The sequence below is a fragment of the Eublepharis macularius genome, chromosome 2 (assembly GCF_028583425.1).
Source record: "Eublepharis macularius isolate TG4126 chromosome 2, MPM_Emac_v1.0, whole genome shotgun sequence".
NCBI lineage: Eukaryota > Metazoa > Chordata > Lepidosauria > Squamata > Eublepharidae > Eublepharis > Eublepharis macularius.
In genome coordinates this window covers 94251753-94276082 of record NC_072791.1, presented here as the reverse complement: position 1 = coordinate 94276082, position 24330 = coordinate 94251753, and the positions used below count along the sequence as shown (strand labels likewise).

Genomic DNA, 24330 nt, shown 5'->3' with positions numbered 1-24330 from the left:
TTGTCATTCAGTAATACTCAACCAGCTATGCAGGCTGCAATTCTAAGAACACTTTCATGGAAGTAACCCCCATTGAATAAAATAGGAATTACTTTATCAATAAGCAGACCTGCTTAGGATAGATCTTCATTGTCTTGTGGCAGGGATTTCTGATTGCCTTGTGGTTGGTACTTGCTATTCCTTATCTGACCACCCATGCCTTCTTCTGCAAAAACTAAAATAATAAAATTATTATTCTACCAGGAGTAGAATATATAGGGCACAATGTACTTTATAAAATGCTCCTATGGCTCCAGTCAGATTCCCACATGTTCATTTCTACAGATCTGAAGATTAAGGGGGGGGGGGAGAATCTTGGTTATAAAACTTAAATAGAAACTACTAAGGAATGTGAAACAGACAAAACAAGTCCTGACATTATTTCTTATACCTGCTGACTCCAGGACAGCATGTTTGCAAGAAAGTTTGTTTAGGATTACAGTTTAATATGGTTTGCATTAGCAGCAGAACCCAGGATGCAAAACAGTTTGATCCCTGACCAGAAAGGATAATGCTGAGCTCTTTTACTTGAAAAGAGAGTAGGGTGGGAAAGGAAGGGAGCCAGAAACGTCTGTCATTTCTCACCACACTAGCTCTACAACCAATCTCTGAGCCACTCATTTTTATTACAACAGAAACTAAACAACTAAAAGAGTAGTGAATGAACCCTGTGGGTGTGAGAGCAAGATAGAGATGACATAAGCTGGTACTGCAGCAGACTATGAATCAGATGCTATGGAAAGGGGAAGTTCTGGCCTAGACAGCATATCCAGTGTTCCAAGGTCATTGTATGCTGTCATAGCTATGCACCCCAAGACAGTGAGAGTACTCCATGTCATTCCTGTAACAACAATACAAGTAATTATATTTAAAGAGGCAAAATGAATGTTAGATGCATGTTTTCTGTGAGTGGCTGGGTTCTGATATTTTATTTCTAATTATGTGTATTGTGAGCGGAAGGACTTTGAACCTACGCATCTTCTCCACTCCCCAGTGAGAAACTGTGTGTGCTGTTAATGGGGGGACCTAGTCTCTCTCTCTCTCTTGATAGGGCCAGATAAGCAGGTACTGCTCCAGTCATTGGGTCAGATCAGAGCAAAGGTTCCACTTGCACAAGAGCGCTTGTGCAAGTGTAAACACAAGAAAAAGATCATGGTATCTGCTTGTGCTAAGCCAAACTTCTTGTATCTCCATTCACATTTCTTCCTGTGCAAGATCTTGTGCAGTCTGGACACTATAATATATACGGAAGAAAGCACTGAGTGTAGCACAAGGTCTTGGCCAAGCAGAACTGCACTATGTTTGTTTATGTTTCCATTTGTGCATTGGTGGGTCCAAGCTACTCTTTACAAAGAATCATAGTAAGTGAATATGAAACTAATTGCCCTTCTTCTCCCCTTGCTTCAGCCACTCAGCCTTGGTTGACTGGATGATATATTAAGATGAGCAAACACATGGTTGTGAGGCTCCATCCATGTGTATGCGTGGGGGGAGAGACCAACACAAAATCAGATGTACATCTGCACACAGCCATTTATACATGTGCAAGGCTCTCTTCCAGTGTTTGAGAACTTTGCTTTCCCACGGTTTCTTATTACATGGTGAAAGCCTACATACAGTTGTAACGTGTAGACTCTGTGCTGATAGTGTGCGGAATGCTCACGGTTATGCAGGAACCTCTGCCACAATACTACTGCCCATACACGTTACCCTGAACATGTTAGTTATAGTGCTACAGCTAGTTAGTTTGGAATATATGTTCATAATTACCTTTACCTAATGTATGTATTCATTGCAAGGTCTTATTGCTAGTTTGGTTTGGTAGTAAAATATTTTTGCTCTCAGGCTAAAAACTATACCAGATATATAGATATGGCATCTGATTGATTTTATCACCAAAATAAAATGAACAAAGACAAAATTTCACCATCTTTTGGGCATGGAGCAGGGATCACTTGTGCAGTGGGGGGGGGGGGGAGTTGTGAAGTTCCTGCATTGCATAGGGGGTTGGACTAGATGACCTTAGAGTTACCTTCCAACCCTATGATTCTATCATTCTATGAAAATAGTATGAATGTTTTCATTATTTTTAAAATAGTTTTTCCTTATATTGCTACCTGTATAGACTAATAAAAACTTATTTATAGCTGCTAAAATCCAACTATTAGGGAGTATTGCCATGCCTTTAAAATTAATCTAGTTCTAGACTTGGAAGACTCCATGGTGAGAGAGTTCTAGAAATGTGCAGATGGTATTGAAAATGCTTCCTTACTGTGCTCGGTGCTCAAAATGGATGGGTGCATAAGGCCAAAAGGTGTTCTGTACCAACAGCAGACAGTGAGAAAATTTTATAGGGGCCTTGCAAATGATTACTTGAGGGAGAGATTCCTATAAGTCTGCCTTCCTCTCGCTGATATTTTCTCTGCTGACAATGCAGTGCATTTGTAAAGAAATTACTGCGGATTTTGCTAGAGGTATACATTAGACCTAGAATTCTGTTATTCTATGAATTGACAGAGTGGCGAGACTATAACACAATAATGGGTTCAACTGTAAGCTGTCCTTGCACAAATAAGAGAACCATGATTTCTGTGAATTTCCTACTCAAGATGCAGTACCTTGAGCAGTTACTCTTGGTGCTCCAATCACCTTTTCAGGCAGCATGAGGAGCTTCAGGGAAAAGCAAGAACTCTGTTCACACTTTTTGGAATCCAACCCACTTTTTCTTTATTTTGTCTCTTGCACCCAATCCTCTGCTATAGTACAGAGTTTGGAGCTACAGTACAGAAATTCCAAACTTTCTGTCTCCCTTATGCTACTAGAGCTTTCTTATGAGCTGCTGCCCCCTACATCTTGCTTTCTGGTTGCAAATTTCAAAAGGCATGGAGTTTAGTCTAATGTCAGATAAGCAGTCCTAAAGTCTGGATTCTTATCTGAAGTCATTCTACAAAACTGGGCTGGGAATCCCTTGAGAACGACTTTTTTTTTTTTTTTGGCTCCTGGTGATTTTTATTCCTGGTTGCCAGCTTAAGAGTCTTTCCTGTCAGTAAAATGATTTATATAAAATTTAAACATTGAAAACATACATTGTTCTTCTGTTAAATTAATGTATCATTTCCATGCAACAGAATTCATTAATTAAGAAATTGAAACTGTCCCTTATTGAAACTGTCCCCAGGAACAGGGAGCGAAACGTCACATTTTTACCATCTCTGTTTGGCTTCTATTGTTTCTAGGTACCTAACGCATTTTCTAAATAATCTCCTGGCTTTTTGACATAAGGATTACTAATTTTTTCTTTACAAGTGACCCTTGGGTTTCAATTAGTGCTAGAGATGGATTCTGATGACTACAGGGGCACTGGATTTCTTTCAAAGGGAACTAATCAAATTCAGAGAGGATAGATCTATCAGTGCCTATTAGCCACAAGGCTAAATGAAACCTCTGTAGTCGGTTGCAGTATTGTCTCTGCACACCAGTTGTTGGGAGGCAACAAAGGAAAAAGGATACTGCTTTCACACCCTGCTTGTGGGCTTCTAGGAAGCATCTGCTTGGCTACTGGAGAAACATGATGGGAGACCTTTGGTCTGATCCCACAAGGCTCTTCAGCTGTTCTAATGATTCCCAAAGAGACAGGAGCCCTCTGGCAGGACAGAAGCTTCTGTATCAGGATAAGGAGGTCCTTTTCCTCTGAATCTTCAATAGTCGCTAGGCACGTGTCTACCGACAAAACCTTCATGGGACCAGAAGGCCAAGCGCTAATTTCTTTTGTGCTTAGAGTACTTTTGTGCTTACTATTTGTCTCTGAAGGTAACAACTTGTGTGTTCTCATACAGTGGTGGTAAGTTTAAGGGGATGGGGTAATAAGAAAAGTTTAATAATAACATTCACTTTATATACTGCCCTTCAGGACAACTTACACCTATTCAGAGTGGTTTACAAAGCGTGTTATTATTATCCCCACAACAATCACCTTGTGAGGTGGGTGGGGCTAAGTGAGCTCTGGAAGAGCAGTGACTGACCCAAGGTTAACCAGCTGGCTTCAAGTGAAGGACTGGGGAATCAAACCCGGCTCTCCAGATTAGAGTCCCGCTGCTCTTAACCACTATACCAAACTGGTTTACAAATGGATATTAATGCTACAATAATAATACCTAGGTTGCCAACTCTGAGTTGGGGAATTCCTGGAGATTTGGAGGGAAATTATTGGGGACACTAGGGTTTGGGGAGATACCTCGGTGTGAGGGATAAGGAAATAGAGACCACCCCCTAAGCAGATATTTTCACTACGGAACTGATCTCTGTCATTTGGAAATCAAGGGTAATTCTGGGAGATCTCCAGGCAACACCTGGAAGTTGGCAACCTTAATAAATCCATATGAATTTAACAAAGCTGGTGACAATTGGAGCTCAGGATTACACAGCCAGCATGGTGTCCTCACCAAAACATCAAGTACATTAGCCCTGCCCCTGAATCTCATAAAGATGCTGGCTGCTATCTTAAATAGCCACATGCACAGACTGTAGAAAAGCACCCTTGAAGCTGGAGGTATTTTGGAAGGTTTATTTCACAGCAAATCATCCACCAGAACATTTTTCTGTTTAAAAGCTATTCAGTCAGATGATCAGGTGCAATAAAAGCTTGCAAAAATCCTCTAGCTGTGTATGCATTTTTCTTGTCCTTTTAATGGATGTCTAGAACTGTAGCTTTTATTTTCCAGGGAGAGGGGGGGGGGGAAAGGTAACAGACTGGCAGAAACAGACCTATACGGAAAATGAATTTCATCTGCAGCAATGTAAAAAAATTCAGAGAAAACATAATAGGGTGGATCAGTTACCCCTGTGGTTTTGGTCACTCATGACCAGTTCGCTTTTGCTGCATTTACTTGTCTCTTGTAATATCCCCCAGTGAGTCCCCCACTGAATAAATCTTACTTTAAAGCTAATAAAAAGAACCTCTGTGTGAGAAGGAGGCAGGTTTATATAAATATCTACGATCTGCAGAAATAGAAGTAAATCTTAGTTTTGTCATACCCTCTGTTAGCACCTTCAGCAGTTCTCCTATAACAGCGTAGCCCTATGGGATGAAAGGCTCCTTAAGAAAACACTGTGTGATGAATGCTCAAAAAACAAAATTGGCCTTTTGGTTGCAGGAGGTATTTGGGTGGGGGGCAACAAAAATGAAATTGGTACTATGTTGCCATCCAGCAAATTTGTATCCGAGTAAAAGAAGATGATTGAGACGGGAGGCTCAGGGTGAAGAGAGATCTGGGGAATTGTATCGGCATCAGATTTCAAAAGGCTCTGCTTAATGCATTTCTTCTTACAAGTCCAAATATGTAGGAGCTCACAAATGTAATTTAATCAACACAGCTTACCATCTCAAAGGCCTTCTTTCACCCAAGGTGACTCAATGACCAGCTTTGGAAATACAAGAACTTTTTCTAGCCCATTCTGTTTTATTCTTACCCCAAGTACTCTGAAAGTTTAAATATGGTCTAAAAAAGACACATACCCTGCTCAGTCCACAACAGCAAAACAACTGTATAGACCTTGACTACCTTATACAGCAGAACCTGATTTCCTCACTAGCCCTGTTTAGGTGTTGCAATTTTTGCGCTTCAATTGGGGGAAACAGAAGAATGAAGTGCCACTGATTCTCCTCTTATGGGTGGTCACCTTTTATGTGCATAAGGCAATGTGCACATTTTCCAGCTTTGGTACACGCAAAACATACCCTCAAAAATCTGGGTTTCTGATTGGGTATACTGAAGCTGGAAAATACATATATTACCCTGTCTGCACAAAATAGTTACTGCACATATCAAGAGGATCATGCGTAATGCAACCTCCCCTTAAGCACAGATGAATTTCCATAACCATAGATATATATTAGCTGGAAGCCTGCAATCAAAATTGGATTGGATAGATCATATCAACTGCATATTTATGGCATTTGTTTGAAGACTGAAAAGACCTAAGGCAAACCAGAATATGGCTATATATGTTTATCAGTTCCTGCAGAATTTTCGAAAGGCAATTAATGTCAACATTTCAGCTGATGCCTTTTGCCTTTTTGTGTGGAGGAAAAAAATAATGTATAACGATTTTAAAAGATAGTCATTTATATCATTTAAGGGCAAAATAACAGGTTATTAAAGGCTGCTGGATTTGAGTCCAGTGGCACCTTCGAGATCAACTACATTTTGAGGGTGTAAACTTTCGAAAGTCAGAGCTCCCTTCTTCTGCTGTTCAAGAGTTTTGGCCTAGGAAACGATCAGCTTATACCAAACATCTGACTGAACGGATACTTCATGAAGCTTTTATTCAGGAGACTCATAAGACCAGAGAAAGATGATAAAAGAAAGAGGATCAAGTGTAACAAGCAGATGAAAACACCTATTATATGTCACCTGAGTGAAAACTCAAATACCTTCTTTCTGTGTGGTGCATTACCTAGCGAATGATACATGGCCCAACATTGAAAAAGGCTGAGACCCTATAAGGGTCTTTTCTGACAGAACTAGTCAGCTTGACCTGAGCTTTCACAGCTAGTTCTTGGTGTACCCCCAGATCAAATTACACCTTTGGATTTCACTTGGGAAGCAGATCGGTTACCTGACATACATCCCTTTGGAAATTGATTAAATTTCCCGGCAAATTCTTACCATAAAGGACATGGCCTTACTGTATATTTACTAACATTTGCAAGTATATGAAGAATACAAAAATCCTTATATACAGACAGCCAGCATGTGAATGATTGCTTACTGGCCTGGTAACCAGCATCCTTTCCACCCTCTCTTGCCCAGCTATTTCATGTGGCGGAATGAGGTGCCTTCCATGAGGATAGTTGTGTTGGTCTACAGTAGAACAGCAGGATTTGACTCCAGTGGCACCTTAGAGACCAACAATATTTTCAAGGTGCAAGATTTCAAGAGTCAGAGCTCCCTTCTTCAGACTCGTGCCTCCTCTTCATCTCACATTTGACAATGACAAGCAATGGCTCCCTAAACCACTCTTGTACGTGAGAGTTGTGAATGCAAATTCCATTTTACCTGTAATACAGACCAGTCTTCAAGCCACATTCATACTGAATGACTCTGGAAGCTCTGAGTAGTTCACTGGTCTCTTAGTATATTTGCAAAAAACACAAGCCTTTTCAGAGTGTAATAAATTTACATGCAAACACTTCTAAAGCAAATGGCCCCTTTTCTTCCAGGAAAAGCCACTTTGGGAAAGGATGAATGAGCAGAAATTAAAATGGAGTAGAGGATTTGTTCCTTGCCCACTGCTTCAACCAAACTCCCCTCTCCATATATTGCTGAAGGCTTAAAAATTTAAAATTAAAATTTTTAATTATTAAAATAATTAAAATTCCTGTTTAATAAATGGGACATTCACACATAGGCTGCAATTTGGAATTTTTTAAAAAAAACAGGCAGAGAAATGGCTAAGCACTTCCCTCACCCCAACTCTTCTTTACTCTAGATTGCAATTTCCTAACATGATTTCTTTTGAAGAACATGAGACACAGTTTTGGTTTACACACATTTATTTGTAATTTTTAGTTAGACCCTTAGACCTGAACGATACAATATTCCCACATCTTCTAATAAGAGAAATATATATATATATATATATATATATATATATATATATATATATATATATATATATATATATATATAAGAGAAATATATATATATATATATAAGAGAAATAAGAGAAATATATATATATATATATATATATATATATATTTAAAATGTCATTTATAGCTATGTTGCCCTAGTTATATGTTCTGACAATAGTATGTAAAAAGAGATTTAAATAGGTAGAAAGTTAATGAAAGACACAATGAAGGGCTCTGTGTCACATCTGCAATTACTGGGACATGCCAATAAAAGCATCCTTAAGAAGAAAACTTCATTGTATGCATATATAGGGAAAGAAAAAGGCAATTTTGAAACAGCAGCAATTAAATACATGATTCAAGAAGTGACTGATACTAATATACTTAGTCAGGAAGTATGAGGTCATTACTGATGACTGAATCACACATCAGTCTGACAAAAATAAACAGAGATATGAAAGATCACACAACCTGAAATCCAGTCTAGTGCTCCTTTCTTGACCAAACTTGCTACCGTAATACAATGGTTGATGCAACATGGAACTTTGTCTGATCAACTAACTGGAGTTCTTTATATCAGAGATACTCATTTCTGTTGCCTTTCCTATAGGAGAAGGACATAAAAGTGTTATGCCAGAGCTCTCAATGGGGCTCTGGCATAACAGACTTTAAATTGATCCAGATCAATAATATGTTCCATATTTGTTCTGAGATGTTGAAGAATATAGCTTTTGTATCTGGAACTTGGGAATGTTTTATGTTCGGAGTTTCATTATCCCTTTGGGCAACTGGATGTATTTGATAGTCTTAAACTTCATTTGTAGTCCTCCTGGCCTTTTTTTGCTGGATAGGCAGGGCTTTTAGCAAGCAGGACTGAGTAAATGTTGATCTTTTGATTTAGAATTTTGTTCATTTTGGGGTACTTTCACAAGAAGAACAGAAAGACTGCGTTATCCTGTACTCAGGGACATGCATGGCCTGTGAACCAGTGGATTTAAGAATACACTAATAAGCACAGAATTCCAGGCTTCACTTTTTGTTTGTGCACAATAGTCATTGGTACAGTACTGGTGGAGTCCAGCTAAACTTCATTACAAGCACATTTCTTAACTAAGCAGTGGATAGTAACAAAGAAGACAAAATGAGAGTTGGGGCTCTGAACATTGCAACTTAATGGAGGAACAGCAGCAACAACTAGCTAAGCTAGCATACCAATGCAAACATGAGTCTTTACCTGACTTCTCTGAGACCTGGCCAAGGTTGGCAGTCACTAAAGAAGGGAAAGAAGCCCTCCTACATGCCCAATGTCCCACCACCTCTTTGATTTGTATTTAGCAAATACAGTCAGAGAGCCAGCATGTTTAGTGGTTAGAGTGTTAGGATCTGGGAGAACCAGGTTTGAATCTCAATTCTGCCACGGAAGCATGCTGGGTGACCCTGGGCTAGTCACATGCTCTTAGCCTAATCTACCTCACACGGTTATTGTGGGGATAAAACAGAGGAGAGGAAAATTATGTAAGCCACCTTGGGTTCCTATTGTGAAGAAAGGTGGGGTATAAATAAAGTAAATAAATAAAAGTCACTGAAGAGTTATTAAGTGTCATGAGATTATTGTTGTTGTTATGTGCCGTCAAGTAGCCTCTGACTTATGGCGACCCTATGAATTGAAGACCTCCAAAACGTCCTATCATTAACTATGAGATTATACAAGTGTGTTTTTTAAAATTCCAGACAGAAGCGCTCTCTAGAGTATGTTTCCCTTTATCTGATATTCTGGCAGCTCAATCATATACATACTCATTCAGAAGAAACTCCCACTACCTTTTAAAGGGCTTTCTCCCAAATAAGTATGTAAAGGATTTCAAATTTAGCTGAGCACAACCTTTCTGGCACAGACTTGTGAGTCCACTTATTAGTGGCATGACGAAAGGCTCGTGCTGGTTTCTACAGAAATAGAGACACTGAAAGAGAATTATTACTTGCTATTTACATATTTTTGTTTAAAAATAATGCTTTACAAGTTACCCTGAGTCAAATCCCCAGACAAACTGTGCTCAGCTCCATGCTGAGAGACTGAATCTTGTGACAGTGCAATAACTATGGGAACTGATCACCGTTGTGTCTGTGCCTTCTGGCTCCTGTTCATCCTATCCCAGTATGACAAAATTCTCTCTGGTGAAATCAGGTCGTGTTTCTTCAATTTTTTTTTTTGGCTTCAGAAAACCAGAAGCTTCAGACATCATAGGCTAGCTTCTGAATGTGCAGTTATTTGGATCTGAATTGTGTCTTGTTGGAAACCAAACCACTTCATTTCCACAAAATGCTAAAGCACATATAGGCTTTTGCCTTACTAGAGAAAAACTATTCACACCGTCTACAATCTACAGTCAGCACGATTGTGACTCTTATACTCCATGGGCAGAAACAACCCTGCCCAGAAACAAGACTTTGGGAGACAATATGACGAGTATGAAAGTGCCAAGGCGTCCTCTTCCCTTGTAACATCCTCTAATCCAGGCACATATATGAGTCTTAGAAGGAAGGACAGTCACCTTCGATTAAGACAGTAGGAAGGAGAACACAAAGCCCTTTCCAACTTCACGTCCTCATCTTTTGCCAAAGCTGGCAATGATGTCAAAGCCAGGGACAGTCTGCTCCCTGATCCGAGGGGAGGAGACATCTTTCCCTGGTCTAGCCCTCTGACTCTCAGACAGCAAATTGGCTGTTAACTGTCCTATTTTGATGTTTTAATCCCCCCACCCGCCATTGCTCCTGCCCCTTAATTTGCTGTCCTCTGTAACTGATGGCTAACTCATTGAATGCAGAAATGCTACTGTATCCTTAGAGCATTCCTTGCTGCTCTTCCACCCCACCCCCAAACATGTGTTAGTAGTTAGAAGACATTTGCTGAAGCGCAACATTTGGCAATGGAGCAGAAAATGTGTTCTATGGTTGGAACATAACAAAGTATGAATTTTATTTCAGTGCTGTTCTGTAGAAATACAGGCACTGTCACAACACTAAACAAAGTTATCTATAATCAGTCCAATGATATAACACTAGGAGAAAACTTAAGATACACATGGTCAGCCAGAAGTCATTCTCTGACTTGGTCACAGATCCAGAGTTAGCCATGTTAGTCTGTAGTTGCAAAATAATAAAGAATCCAGTAGCACCTTTAAGACTAATAAACTTTATTGTAGCATAAGCTTTCGAGAACCACAGTTCTCTGAGAACTGTGCTACTGGACTCTTTACTATTCTCTGACTTGGTGCTATGACTAACCCTCCCGTATTTCTTTCATGTTTCTCTACAACATAATCTTATCAAAATGCTTCTGGATTTGCTTTGGTGTTTTGCAGAGGTTGTAGATAGACAGCAACCATTCAGTGAAGGATTAGAGGATTACCGATAGCAGTTCAAATGAAAACTTTTCACAAATAGTTGTTCTATCAGACAGATTCATGAATGAGCTTTACGGCTGCAGGTTCTCCATGTCTTGCAAGTAGCATGGTTTGGCTAAAGCAAAAATGGTTAGCATTGTAAAGTCAATAGATATAACACTTCTTAGGGTTGAATTGTTCATAAACATACTTGCACATAGATTGCACTGTTTATACATGTGCCATTTCTTCCACTGAGCATTTTTAAAGACCTCACAAAAGTGAAGAAAGAGGAAGTGTGCAAGTCTTGTTCATGTAACAGCTCAGCAGAATTTGGCGTGATGTCTGAACCTAGTCATCTCTCAAGGAACCATTGTCACAGTTCTTAGAGTTTGACATGTTAGAGAAATCTGGAAGGGAGAAGGGTGTAAAATAAGCATGATCTTCTTTTGATACTTTGGGAACCACTATATGAACAGGAACCATACAAAGATTTGTATTGGGATAGCAAAAGGCAATCAGGAACAAAAGAGAAATGAAAGGAAATGTGACAAGATTGTGGGTTTAGCATAGTCTAAAACTAAAATACACACATCTGTCTTTCAGAAGGGAAAAAAAATTAACTACAAATTAAAATCAAGCTCAAACAAGCTCCCATTCAAAGTCCCCAGCACTTGTGCCACCATCACTCCCCAAAAGCTTGGCAGAAAAATTACTTCAAACATCAACACATCTGGACTGTTTCTAGCACCGCACTTGTTTCAGAAACTCCTAGGTCTAATATAAAACACTCCCCTCCAGTATTCTCAGCCCTATACAACACTATCCCTGATATCTCCTCTTCTAAATGCAAGAGGATGCGCTCAGTCACAGAACTAAAATATAGGCATTCCAAATAAATAATGCTTTATGATTCCTAACTGTGGGATTATTACTGGGCTTCACATAAATGCATACAAACTACCAATTTTGGTGCAAACTATGAAGGTTGCATAGCAATTCATGGGACTTGATAAATTTACTTTGAGATGATGGGTTGGCTCTTGCAGAAACTGACTAACAGTGGAAATGGTGGTGATTTTTGCCAACTCCCCCTCAAGATCTGTGGGAATTCCCTGGAAGCAGCATTTGTGGCATTTTGAGCTGCATCAGGAGTGGGAAGGAGAGGAAGTCCTGTTGGGCGGAATGAAATCCCCTACATCAACTGAGACTTATCACGTGATCCAAGCCCATGTCTCACTAATTTTAATGGGACATCATGCCTAACTCAGAGGCTCACTGTGGCTTGTAATTCAGTCGTTTCTCTTTACAGAAATAGGACTATAAGATTGGAAACAACCATTTAGTCCTGTTTATAAGATAAAGAACAAACCACAGGTAATGGGTTGTGGCGAAGGAGAGGAGAGAAGGGCTGTATTTATGTATGAAATTTGTCTCTTTGACAACTTTATCATACTGTAGTTTTAAGATATGTCTGCAGTGCTCTGAAATAAACTTAACACAGACTTCACAAGTCCCATTCAGTTCCCACACAGCTCTATTAGTCTCCGGGTGAAACAGACAAGATGGTGTACAAGGCTTGCCAATTTTACCATTGCCTTTTCTTCCTTTTTTTCTGCTTATTAACTTGCACGCTCATTCCCACCATTGCAGTGAAGCAGCAGTAGCACTGTGGGTATGGGAAAGGGATGAATAGGTGCTCTCAGGAAAAGTAAAAGGCAGGCCCCCCTACCATTTGCCCTCTTTGGTCCACAAGCTTGACTCTTGGGGTTTAATAGCATCAGCTTCTCCCTCTGCCTGTTTGCCTCCCACCTCTCTTTCCGTCAGCTGCTATCTACTCACTTCAGTGCTCCACCCAGCCCATTAGCAGTACTCTGCAAGCTTTGCAGTCTTACACATCACAGGATACAGAGGTTGGGTCCAGGGTCCACACCTTGTGTCCTGAGCAACTGTCAGGCGTGAATTATGGGTTATGACCCAGTTCTCATACATGTGTGGCTTGATCCAGATCACAACTGTGCTACAAGTGGAGAAGGGACTGTTTTGTTGCTTTTTGCCTGCTGAGGAAACAGAAATGAACACATCAGTCAAACAGTGCCCCCGGGACCATATCAGGTTGGAAAAACAGTGCACGAGGGAAGGCTGAAGATGCTTCTCCACATATATCACAACAGGATCTGAATCAGGCCTCACATGTGTGGGAACTAAGAAAAACCTAAAACAGTCACATGTGATTGTCACACTAGCATACAGGTGGACACAACCTATGTTTTCTGTAATATACGAGCAGGAGCAGTTCAGTCACTCACCGCTGGCATCTTTATTCTTGCAACGATAAGAGGACAAAAATGAGCTAGGGTTGCTCTGAGGGATGACTGGCAGATAATAGAATCCCAGTGGTGGTGTGCCTTAAAAACTGTATGAGAATGGGGGTACGTGTTCTTTTCCTACACTAGCTGGAGGGGTCTGATTACATTTAAAATAGGGAATGGCAATAATGTCCATTAAATAAAACCAGTACAAGTGATTCCTGAGTGATCATTAAGTTGTTTTACAGTGACTGGGGCTATAGTTTTGCCATAGGTTTCTTCCACTCATTGCTAATAATTTACCTTGTTTTACCTTCAGTTTTTCCAAGGCCTTAAAGTCTAACAACTCTGCTTAATATTTTTCAACCAAGATTATTTTTCAAGCACTTTGTCCTATTACTATAAGCAACAATTCTTTGTATTACATAATTGATACCAGAGCTTTTTTTCTGGAAAAAGAGGTGGTGGAACTCAGTGAGTTGCCCTTGAAGAAAACAGTCACATGGCTGGTGGCCCTGTCCCCTGATCTCCAGACAGAGGGGAATTTAGATTGCCCTCCACGCCTCTGGAGCGGCGTGGAGGGCAATCTAAACTCACCTCTGTCTGGAGATCAGGGGGCGGGGCCACCAGCCATGTGACCATTTTCAAGAGGTTCTGGAACTCTGTTCCCCCACGTTCCCCCTGAAAAAAAGCCCTGCTTGATACGATTCCCTAGAAAGGATATTATGAAAAGTACAGATGGTAGCAAACCTGCAGATAAATGAAACAAAGTGAGCCTACAGCCTACTGGGGTTAGGGCAAATCTGCTTCCAACAGGAGTGGAATAACTTATCATTGCTTTGGTTCAAAGAAACCTTTATATCCTATCACCTCAATGACAGTTGCTATATGTTGTGTGTAGACATGCCAAACCTCTTGAATACCCAAGGGCATCAGCTTGTAGGAGCTGCTTTCTGGGCTTCCATAAATTACTTTAGTCATTCTCATTTATCTTTAGGTGCTATCAAGAAATGCCTTTCTATTTCAAGTTTATTAGGAGGAAGTCAGTATTTGTCATCACCAATGCTGGCAGCATTCACAAATCATATAACTGCATTAAAAATAATAAAGCTGGCTTCTTGTAAAACAATCAAATAATTGAATGAGAGTCACTACAACAGAAGCAACATATTTCTGAGTCTGAGTGAGAATGTTGAAGAAATTAGCACACAATGTGAAAATGGGTATAGAAAGGGCTTGTTAAACAGAATAGGTAGTGTATGGTGTGTTGATTTCTGCTCTGGCTTCTGTCTGCCTCTGCTCCTGCTCCTCTAGCTGGGCAAGTGACAACCACATTATTCTACTCTCCAAAGCTTCAGCAGCAGTGTGGCTATGAAAACTAACAAAGTAGCATTGAAAATATGTCAAGAAATAATGTATTTCCTTGACTGAAGTGGTACGCATTCCTAGGCAGCGATGCACCCTTCTAAATCCATTGAAGTGAATAGGTTTACAAGGGTGTTCAGAACTGCATGTTTACAAGAACATTTTCCTGGGATTAAGCCCCATAGAATAGACCTGAATGGGATTCAGAGAAAACTGCTATAGGATTGCTCTCTTAGTTACTCAGAAGACAAAAGTTAAAGATGGCTTTAAAACCAGAAAGCTGTCAACGAGTTTGGCGCCTTTTGGTAGAAATGAGCCTCTTAGAACAAGAGCAGAGTGATACGGTCCCTCTGACCCACTCCAGTCAATATTCTGGCCGCAACAATTTGCACCAACTGTAGCTTCTGAACAACCTTCAAAGGCAGCCCCACACAGAGCACACTGCAATTGTACAATCCACATGAGGCTTCCAGGGCATGTACCACAGTGGCAAGATCTTTCCTGCCCAGGAAGGCCTGCAACTGAAGGTAGTGAATGGCACCCCTGGCCGCCACTGCCACCTATTTTTCCAACAGAAGGCCCAAGTCCAGCAGCACTCCCAAGCTACAAACCTGCTACTTTAGGGGGAGTGCAACCCCATCCAGAAAAGGACAGATCCCAGTTCCTGGGTCAAATCTCCCCCCTACCAGTAGCACTTCAATTTCATAGAGAATAAATTTCAGTTAGTTAGCCTTCATCTATCCCAAAATTGCCTCCAGACACCTGTTCATTATTTCCATGTCCTACGTGGGATGTGCTGGAAGTGTGAGACAGAGCTCAGCCCAAAATTCTGGATGACCTCTTCCAGTAGCCTGTGGGCAGAGCAGCAGTCCTCCAGCATCCCCCAACTACAATTACCCCCACTCCAAACCTCAAAAAGACGTCCAGAAAGATATCATGAACAATGGTATTAAAAGTCGCTGAGAAGTCTAGAAGAATTAACAGGGTCACATTCCCTGTCCGTAGGGTTGCTGTTCCCCCAGTGGGGGTGGGGGATCCCTCATTTCCAGCCTCCCCCCCCACTCACCTGGCTGGTGGGGGTGGGGGGAGGCGTGGGGACAGGCCTTCCAGGGTGAGCTCCCAGTGTGGTGTGATGACATCACTCCCAGGAGTAAATCATTGTGAAGGCTCTGGGAGTGCTCCCAGCTTCGCACTGGTTATTTCAGCCCATTTGGGGGTGCAAATCAGCCCAGCGCAAATTCTGGGGTCTGTGCGATGACATTACTCCCAGAAATGACATTATTGCACTGTGCTGGGAGTGCACGCATGCTTCACACACACGTGTAAAGACATCCTAAAAGACATCCCCACCCCCATGCCAGGAGGGTAAGGGGACCTGGCAACCCTACCTGTCCATCTCCCAGCACAGGTCACACACCAGGGGTTCAGTCCCATAACCAGGCCTGAAAACAGACTGAAATGGATCCAAACAATTCACTTCATTCAAGAATCCCTGAAGTAGTCTGTAAGAACAAAGATCATCTTTTCTGGCACATAGTCAAAAACACCAGGAAACACTGGTGAATTGAACAGGGTATCGATTAATTCAGTTTCGGACTAATTTGAATCCATCCCCTAGTAAATCATGACAAAAATCAGCTCTGCTTTAAATTATGTGGGAGGAATTAATTCAGGGCCTTAGCTTCATTTCTAGTGGACTGAAATGTTGTGGATCCAGATAGACTATTTCTGCAAGAATTTAGTCTTGCAGAACAGAAAGCATTACTGAAGGGGAAAACTTGCGCTTGCCAGATTGAAAGGTAGTCACTGGAAAAAGAACTTCACTGTCTAGTTCACTTTTTATGAACAGTAATGACAAAGAATGTTTAAAATTAGAACAGTGAAATTACATCTGTAATAGAAACTCTAGATATCTAGGGCTATAACCTTAAGCACATTTACTTGGAAGTAATCTCAATAAAAAATCAATAGGCTTTTCCCCAAGAAAATGCATTAGGCTTGGGCTACATTTCTCATGTAAGGGCCTAGCTCTGAGAGTGATCCTCTTTTGCAAACAGTACACTTTTAAAAGAGTATAATTTAGTTGCTGAGCGATAAATATTAATGTTTTATTTTTTTAAAGAAACAAATAATCACCATTTCTTGTGCTGGACAGGACCAGAATGTTATCTGAGGGTATTTCACTTATCTTGCAACCTAACCTTTCTCAGGGGAATTTTTTTTCTCTAAGTTGAATACAATACTTCTATTCATACATTGCTTTTTCCATTAGCTGATGTGCTGGGGGTTTACTTCCCTTCCTTCCAGCCCCCCACACGTTCCATAACTTAAAATGCAGTCATTCTGTAAACTGCATTGCTTTCTTTCTTTCTGTTATCCTTGTGATATATATTTCATGTGCCTGGCCTGCAGACCTGACTTCTGTTTACATTAAAACTGTGTTGTAATTTTCAGAGAAATTTTGCAGTTACAGTTGAGCATAACCAGAAGAAGTGTTTTGGAAGCCATAGCATCTCCCACTGGGAATGTCCTAGTACCGTGTTTATTTCTTTAACCAGTTAAAGGGAAAATGGCTGAGAATCAGCCGGCCTGTCCATTCACAGTACTGTACGGAAGCCCGTGCTCATCCCTTCCTATGACTTGCTTTCATTTATACTTAATGGTTCTTCCAGCTTCCCCTTCATTCGAATACCTTCCTTGATTTCTAATAACAACATGATTTATGGAACCAATTGCAAAAACAAATGGATGGCACAGCTCATGAACGAATCAAGCAAATCTGAAGCATATATCAGATGATTAAATGAATTAGATGAGCCTCATATTCAGTGTGACTGTTGCATGTGTTTTTATGGTGGCTTATGCTGCATTTTCAGAGACAAGCTGACAAGCTCAGCAAGTGTTTGGTGATGGTTCAGAGGGCTCAAATGGTTCAGATAAACAAGAACTCAATGTTGTCTATCTCAGGTACTTTTAAGACATTCTGCCCTAAATGAAAGCCCCCTTCTGAGTAGGTTTTAGGAAAGAGCATCTTTTTGGATATCAGGATGGGACTTGATAAAACTACTGAAACCAGGTGTAAGATTGAGAATACAGGCAAAAAAATTTAGTCAAAATGTTTGTCCTGTGCTCCAGTCTCTACTTGAATTTGGTTCCCCTATTCTATTGTAGGGCACAAAGAGCTTTTGCAAGCTTGACGATGAAGCCTTTGGGAGTGAAATACCTCCCCTATCATAAATGTTATACAATGGAGTTAGGAGAAAAAAACTAGAATCCAGGATCCAACAAGATAAGGTCAGAATACTTGTGGATTTGGATGAATAAGTGAGACTTGAACTGTGATCATATCACAAAATATGACATCTTTTAAAGTGTTGTATATGAAAATTAATAATAACCACAGCAATAATAATAACAACAACAGTGTGCTTCTATACCGCCCTCTAGACAGATTAGTGCCCACTCAGAGCAGTGAACAAGATCAGTGTTATTATTATAATTCCCACAATACAGCTGGAGAGCTGGGGGTGAGAGGAGTGGTTTACCCAAGGTCACCTGCTGAGCTCATGACAGTAGTGGGATTCAAACCAGCAAAGTGCTGATTTACAACCCAACCACTTAAACACTATGTTACAGCAGCTCTGATAAAAAATATTGTTGTTGACTATCTGTACTCTCTTTCCTTTAGGTGTTACCCATTGGATAGGTTGAAGAATATCCTGCAAACTTTTTTTTCATCCTATATGAGTTTTTATTCTGTCTATAGGTGGAAGTTATTCTGGTTTGGCTCCATGAACTTGGCAATTTACCAGACTCAATTTAAGGTATTGGCTATTACATACAAAGCCTTTCATGACCGTCCCTCCAACTGCAGGAACACATTTCTCTGTATGCTCTGCCCTGCTCCTATGAGGTGCAGGACCACTTCATCTGAGCAAGGCCATCTGCAGGTGCCACCCTTCAAATGGGCAAAACCAACAACTGCCCATACATACAGTTTGGTGTAGTGGTTAGGAGTGGCTGGACTCTAATCTGGGTTTGATTCCTCGCTCCTCCACTTGAAGCCCACTGGGTGACCTTGGGTCAGTCACAGCTTCTTGGAGCTCTCTCAGCCCCAGCCTCCTCACAGGTTGATTGTTGTGGGGATAATAATAACATACTTTATAAATCACTCTGGGTGGGTGTTAAGTTGTCCTGAAGGGCAGTATATAAATCGTATGTTGTTGTTATTGTAGCCCCCACATAATGGAATGGCCCATCTGATGAGATCAGGAAGGCTTCCACTTTCCTGGCTTTCTGCAAACTATGAAAAACAGAATTTGTAACACACTTTGTAAACCGCTCTGAGTGGGTGTTAAGTTGTCCTGAAGGGAAGTATACACCTCGAATGTTATTATCATCATTAATTATTCAAGAGAGCTTTTTTACATGGATAATAGGTCTGTGCTATAACAAAATGCTTCTGAAAGATGTTTGGATAAAGGGTTGGGATGGTGGACTATGTTACTGTGCATAGCTCACATTATCTGTTGCTGAAATAGAATCCTACTATGTAATTTTTGGCATCGTTTAACACGTCTTGTTAATACTTATGCTTTGTTTCAGCTCTTTTTTTTCAGATTCTGGTTGGTTCCAGATTTTTACAATGCAAATCATCTTGCACTGTTTACTGGATGTCCCATCCTGTTGATTGTATTACTCTGCGCGTGCGCGTACACACACGCACACACAGAGAGAGAGAGAGAGAGAGAGAAAGAAAGGAAGGAAGGAAGAAAGGAAGGAAGAAAGGAAGGAAGGAAGGAAGGAAGGAAGATAAGAGTGCCATTGTTAAGCATTCCTCTATGTAATTTTTTTAAAGAAAACTAGCACAGTAGGATAAGAGATTCTAACTCACCTAGGTCACTGCTATGCTTGTTTTGTATTCACAGGGAGTCTTTTTCATAAGAGAACTTTAATGTGATTTTCCACTTGCATTTCAAAAAGTTACAGTCTGTTCTGGGATCTCAAGATTTTACCCCATTTGACCACATGTATAGGCCACATCTCAAAATTAACAGGAATGGATTTCTCTAGTAACTACTAGCCTAGAATAAACAGGGTCCATAACACAACATTTTCATAGCCAGTAATGTCGTTTTTATTTGAAAAAGTTGTTGTTGATGATGATGATTTAATTTAAGTTAATTTAATTTATTAGATTTGTATTCCGCCCTCCCCACAACAGCAGGCTCAGGGCAGATCACAATTTACACACAAATTAAAATTACAGCAAATAATTCATATAATTTAAAACCATAAATTAAAAACATCCAAAAATTTAAAATACATAAATATATATATATATCTACACCTATATACAGCTGCACAGTAAAAAGCACTATACATAGTCACAAAGAACAACCATTTAGTCAGCACCAGTGCATTAGGAAGTATTCAAAGATGGAGATGTCACCAGTGGGGAGGGCACAGCCCATGCTCAACCCGATTGGGGGGAGGGCTACGCCTAGCATCAACCATATGCCTGGCGGAATAGCTCTGTCTTACAGGCCTGGCGGAAAGATAACAAATCCTGCCGGGCCCTGGTCTCATTAGACAAAACGTTCCACCAGGCTGGGGCCAGGACCGAAAAAGCTTTGGCCCTGGTCGATGCCAGGTGGGCCTCCCTAGGGCCAGGGACCTTCAACAGATGTTTACAAGTGGAGCGAAGAGTCCTCCAGGGTTCATATGGGGAGAGGCTTGAACCTGATTCGGTGCTCCACCGGTAACCAGTGCAACTGGTGCAATACCGGTGTTATGTGCACGCACCTTGGTGTTCCAGTGATGACCCACGGCGCTGCATTCTGCATCAGCTGTAATCACTGATTCAGGTTCAAGGGAAGCCCAGCATAGAGTGCGTTACAGTAGTCCAACCTAGAGGTGACCATTGCCTGGACCACTGTAGTCAAGTTGCGGGATGAAAGATCTGCCTGGTCTGTCGAAGGTAGAAAAAAGGAGACCTGGCAACTGCAGTGACCTGGGCCTTCATGGTCAGAGAGGCATCTAGTATCACCCCCAGGCTCCTAACTCTTGGGGCCAGTGTAAGCACTGCCTCATCAAGTATAGGAAGCCGAGATCCCAAATCCATGTTTCTGCGACTCAAGTACAGGAACTCCCTCTTCCCAGGGTTTAATTTCAGCGGACTTTGACTCAACCATCCAGCCACGGCTTCAAAAGCACAATCCAGGACTTCTGGGGCTGATCCAGGCCAGCCACCCAGCAACAGATATAGTTGGGTGTCATCCGCATATTGGTGACTCCCAAGCCTGAAACTTCGCACCAACTGGGCGATGGGGCGCATATAGATGTTGAACAATAATGGGGAGAGTATCACCCCTTGTGGCACATCACATATTAGTGGCTTATGGGATGATAACTTCTCCCCCAGCGCCACCCTCTGTCCCCGATCATGAAGAAAGGAGACTAGCCACTGTAGTGCCGTCCCTGGAATTCCCACGTTGGCGAGGCAGTGAGCCAAAAGATCGTAATCAACCGTATCGAATGCTGCTGAAAGATCTAATAATATCAGCAGCGCTGATCTGCTCCATTCCAGATGCCTGAGAAGACTGTCTGTGAGGCCAACCAGCAATGTCTCCACCCCGTGCCCCGGGCGAAAAACGGACTGGAAGGGATCTAGAGCCGAGGTCTCCTTCAGGAAACTCTGCCACCCGCTCAATCACCTTACCCAGAAACGGGAAGTTCGAGACTGGGCGGTAACTGAGCAGGTTGGCAGGATCTAGTGATTGTTTCTTTAGAAGGGGCCTCACCACAGCCTCCTTCAGTGCCCAGGGAAAACCCCCAGAGCCCAGCGACAAGTTAACAATGGCCTCCAAGGAGTCCCGTAATCTGTCAACACTGGCTTTCACCAGCAACGATGGACACAGATTCAAGGAGCATGTGGTGGGCCTCACAACCTGCAGAATCCTGTCCACCTCTTCTCTGGAAAGAGGGCTGAAATGATCAAATATCCTACTTGAAGACGGCCAAGGGGCCTCCAGTTCACATACCGTATCAACTGTGGCCGGTAAATCGTGGCAGAGAGACAAGACTTTATCAGCAAAAAAGCTCACAAAAGCCTCACAGGTTATAGTTGAATTCAAATTTTGGCAGTCTTCACCTGAAAGGGAGACCAATAAACGGACCACATTAAACCGTTTCGCCGGGCGTGAGCTAGCTGATGCAATGGAAGCTGCGTAAAATTCCTTCTTCACAGCTTTCACTGCCATCTCATAGGACTTCATAAACAGCCTATAAGATGTTCTTGCTTCCTCGTCGTAGGATCGCCACCACACGTGCTCAAGTCGTCTTAGTTCCCGTTTCTGTTGCTGTAGCTCCTCCGTGTACCAGGGAGCCTGGCGATTTTGGGAACAAAGAGTATGACAGGGAGCAACTTCATCGATAGCCTCAGAGAGCTGGACCTGCCAGTCCTCCAGCAGCTCATCCAATGAGCCACTGTGGGGCATCGGTTCCCATAGAGCATTCTGGAAACCAATTGGATCCATAAGTCTCCGTGGGCAAACAAAAATTTGCTTGCCGCCTTTGCAGAGGGGGAGTGGCATACACAACCAAGCCTCCAGAACTGCGTGGTCTGACCATGGCACTGACTCTGTTCTATCCAGAACCACATCCAGCCCCAGCCCGAAGATCAGATCTAGCGTGTGGCCTGCGTTATGTGTGTGGGCTGATACAAACTGGGAAAGTCCTAGTGTTGCCATGGCTGACACCTGGTCCACAGCCTGTGCAGAGGTGGCGTCATTAGTGTGAATATTGAAGTCCCCCAGTACTATCAGTCTCCAAGGACCACCCCGCCACCACCTCCAGCAGGCACGACAGGGTGTCTGCGGGTGCGCTGGGCAGTCGGTCCACCAGACAGACAGCCAATCCCACACAATCAATGCCAGAGATCTCCGGGGTGGGGAGCGGTCTGAAGGAGAAACCCTCTCGGATGAGGATTGCCACCCCTCCCCCCCGACACCCCGTTCGGGACAACATCAATGTCGGAGGGGGGTTACACTTCTGAGCTCCACCACAAATGGTATCACAGTCCACCAGATGTGTGGTCTGGAATATTTTGGTCCATCAACTCAAATTTTATCCAAGATCTAGGAGTCAGTGAGGTATCACCTTAGTATGTGGCTTGTTTCAAGTAGTCCGGCTGTTTGCAGCTGTCCAGTTGCTGTCCTGTCTTTGCCAATATTGCCTAGATGTTGTTTTGTTTTGTTTTATGGTGTCATTGTTCCTTATATCTGGACTGTATGGACAATGAAAGTTAATACATTTCAATATGTGTCACTTTCAGATACATCATTTTACAAATTCTATATTCCATGCTGTCAGATTAAATCTATACAAGCAGCAAAAGGGAGAAATGAAAAAACTGGAATGAATAGCTTTTTTTTTTAATTCAGAGAGTGAGACAACTATGCAGAGCTGCACAGTGAAACCAAGGCATGATAACGCAGCTCTTTAGCATAGCAGAAAGGTTATGGGAAAGCTATAAGCAACTGCAGAGTACGATTGCCAATGCTGAGGGGGGAAATTCCTAGAGATTTTGAGGGTGGAGCCCAGGGAGTGAAGGGAGTTAAGCAGGGTATAATGCCAGAGCCCTCCCTGCAAAGCAACCATTTTCTCCAGGTGAACTGATCCCTGTCATCAGCTGTAATTCCAGGAGAGCTCCAGCCCTCAGCAGGCAGTTGGCAACCCTATAGCAGGTCGAAAAATGCTTGTGAGAATGTGGTGTTTCTCTATTCATATGAGCCTGTCTTATACTGAATCAGCTCAATGATACATCCACCTCAACTTTATCTCTGCACCAGTATCCCAGACAGGCTATCCTTAGCCACAGTATTTGAATGCTTTTTTTTAAATCTAAGGCATTGAGCCTCGATCTCTCTGCTGTATTATGAGCCCTCCCCTGCACCCTGTCCGAATTATATGTGATTAAAGCTGTAAGCATTCTTTTGCTGTTCTCTCAAATATCCGTACTGACAACAAAATCTCTATATTTGTAGTTCACGTCTAACTTCTTTAAGATACTTCTGCCATATCAAAAGACTGGTTTGTGAAGATGCTGGATAGAGCCCACAGATTAGAAGGCCCACTTAACGTTTGTTTAAAAAAACAGTAATTAAAGAAGCAAACAGGCTCTCTGGATCATTCCTTTGAAGCTTCTATGTGTCCTCGTCCCTGCTACATATGACTTTTATCTTATCACCACAATTCCTTTGAGATGACCTCCGTGCAGATGCTGGCACTGGCAATGCTGGACTGCTATTAGCAGCTACCCACCCCCACCCTGTAATACACACCGTGCACATCACAGGACTATTGAAATTAAATTTTTTGATTTCTGTGAACCAGCTTCATTCATGCCTTCAAGCAAATCCAAACTGTGCTCTGCTGATTAGTGAACTAGGCTTGCTTGACGCATTAATGCAGTCTGAATTGCCAACTCTCTTGTTTAACCAGCTTATAAGAACAAATGCTGCAAGTGCTGAGGGATATGTAGGAGTGGATAGGGAGCATACTGGTGCTGATGACTGCTCACCCCAGCACTGTAAAA

General features: G+C 41.9%; 1 protein-coding gene across 1 annotated transcript in view; it reads right to left on the bottom strand.

Annotated features, from left to right (window-relative positions):
* Positions 1 to 24330, bottom strand: part of ABTB2 (ankyrin repeat and BTB domain containing 2) — a 222055-nt gene that overhangs the window by 148170 nt on the left and 49555 nt on the right. The gene's annotated exons all lie outside the window — the stretch shown is intronic.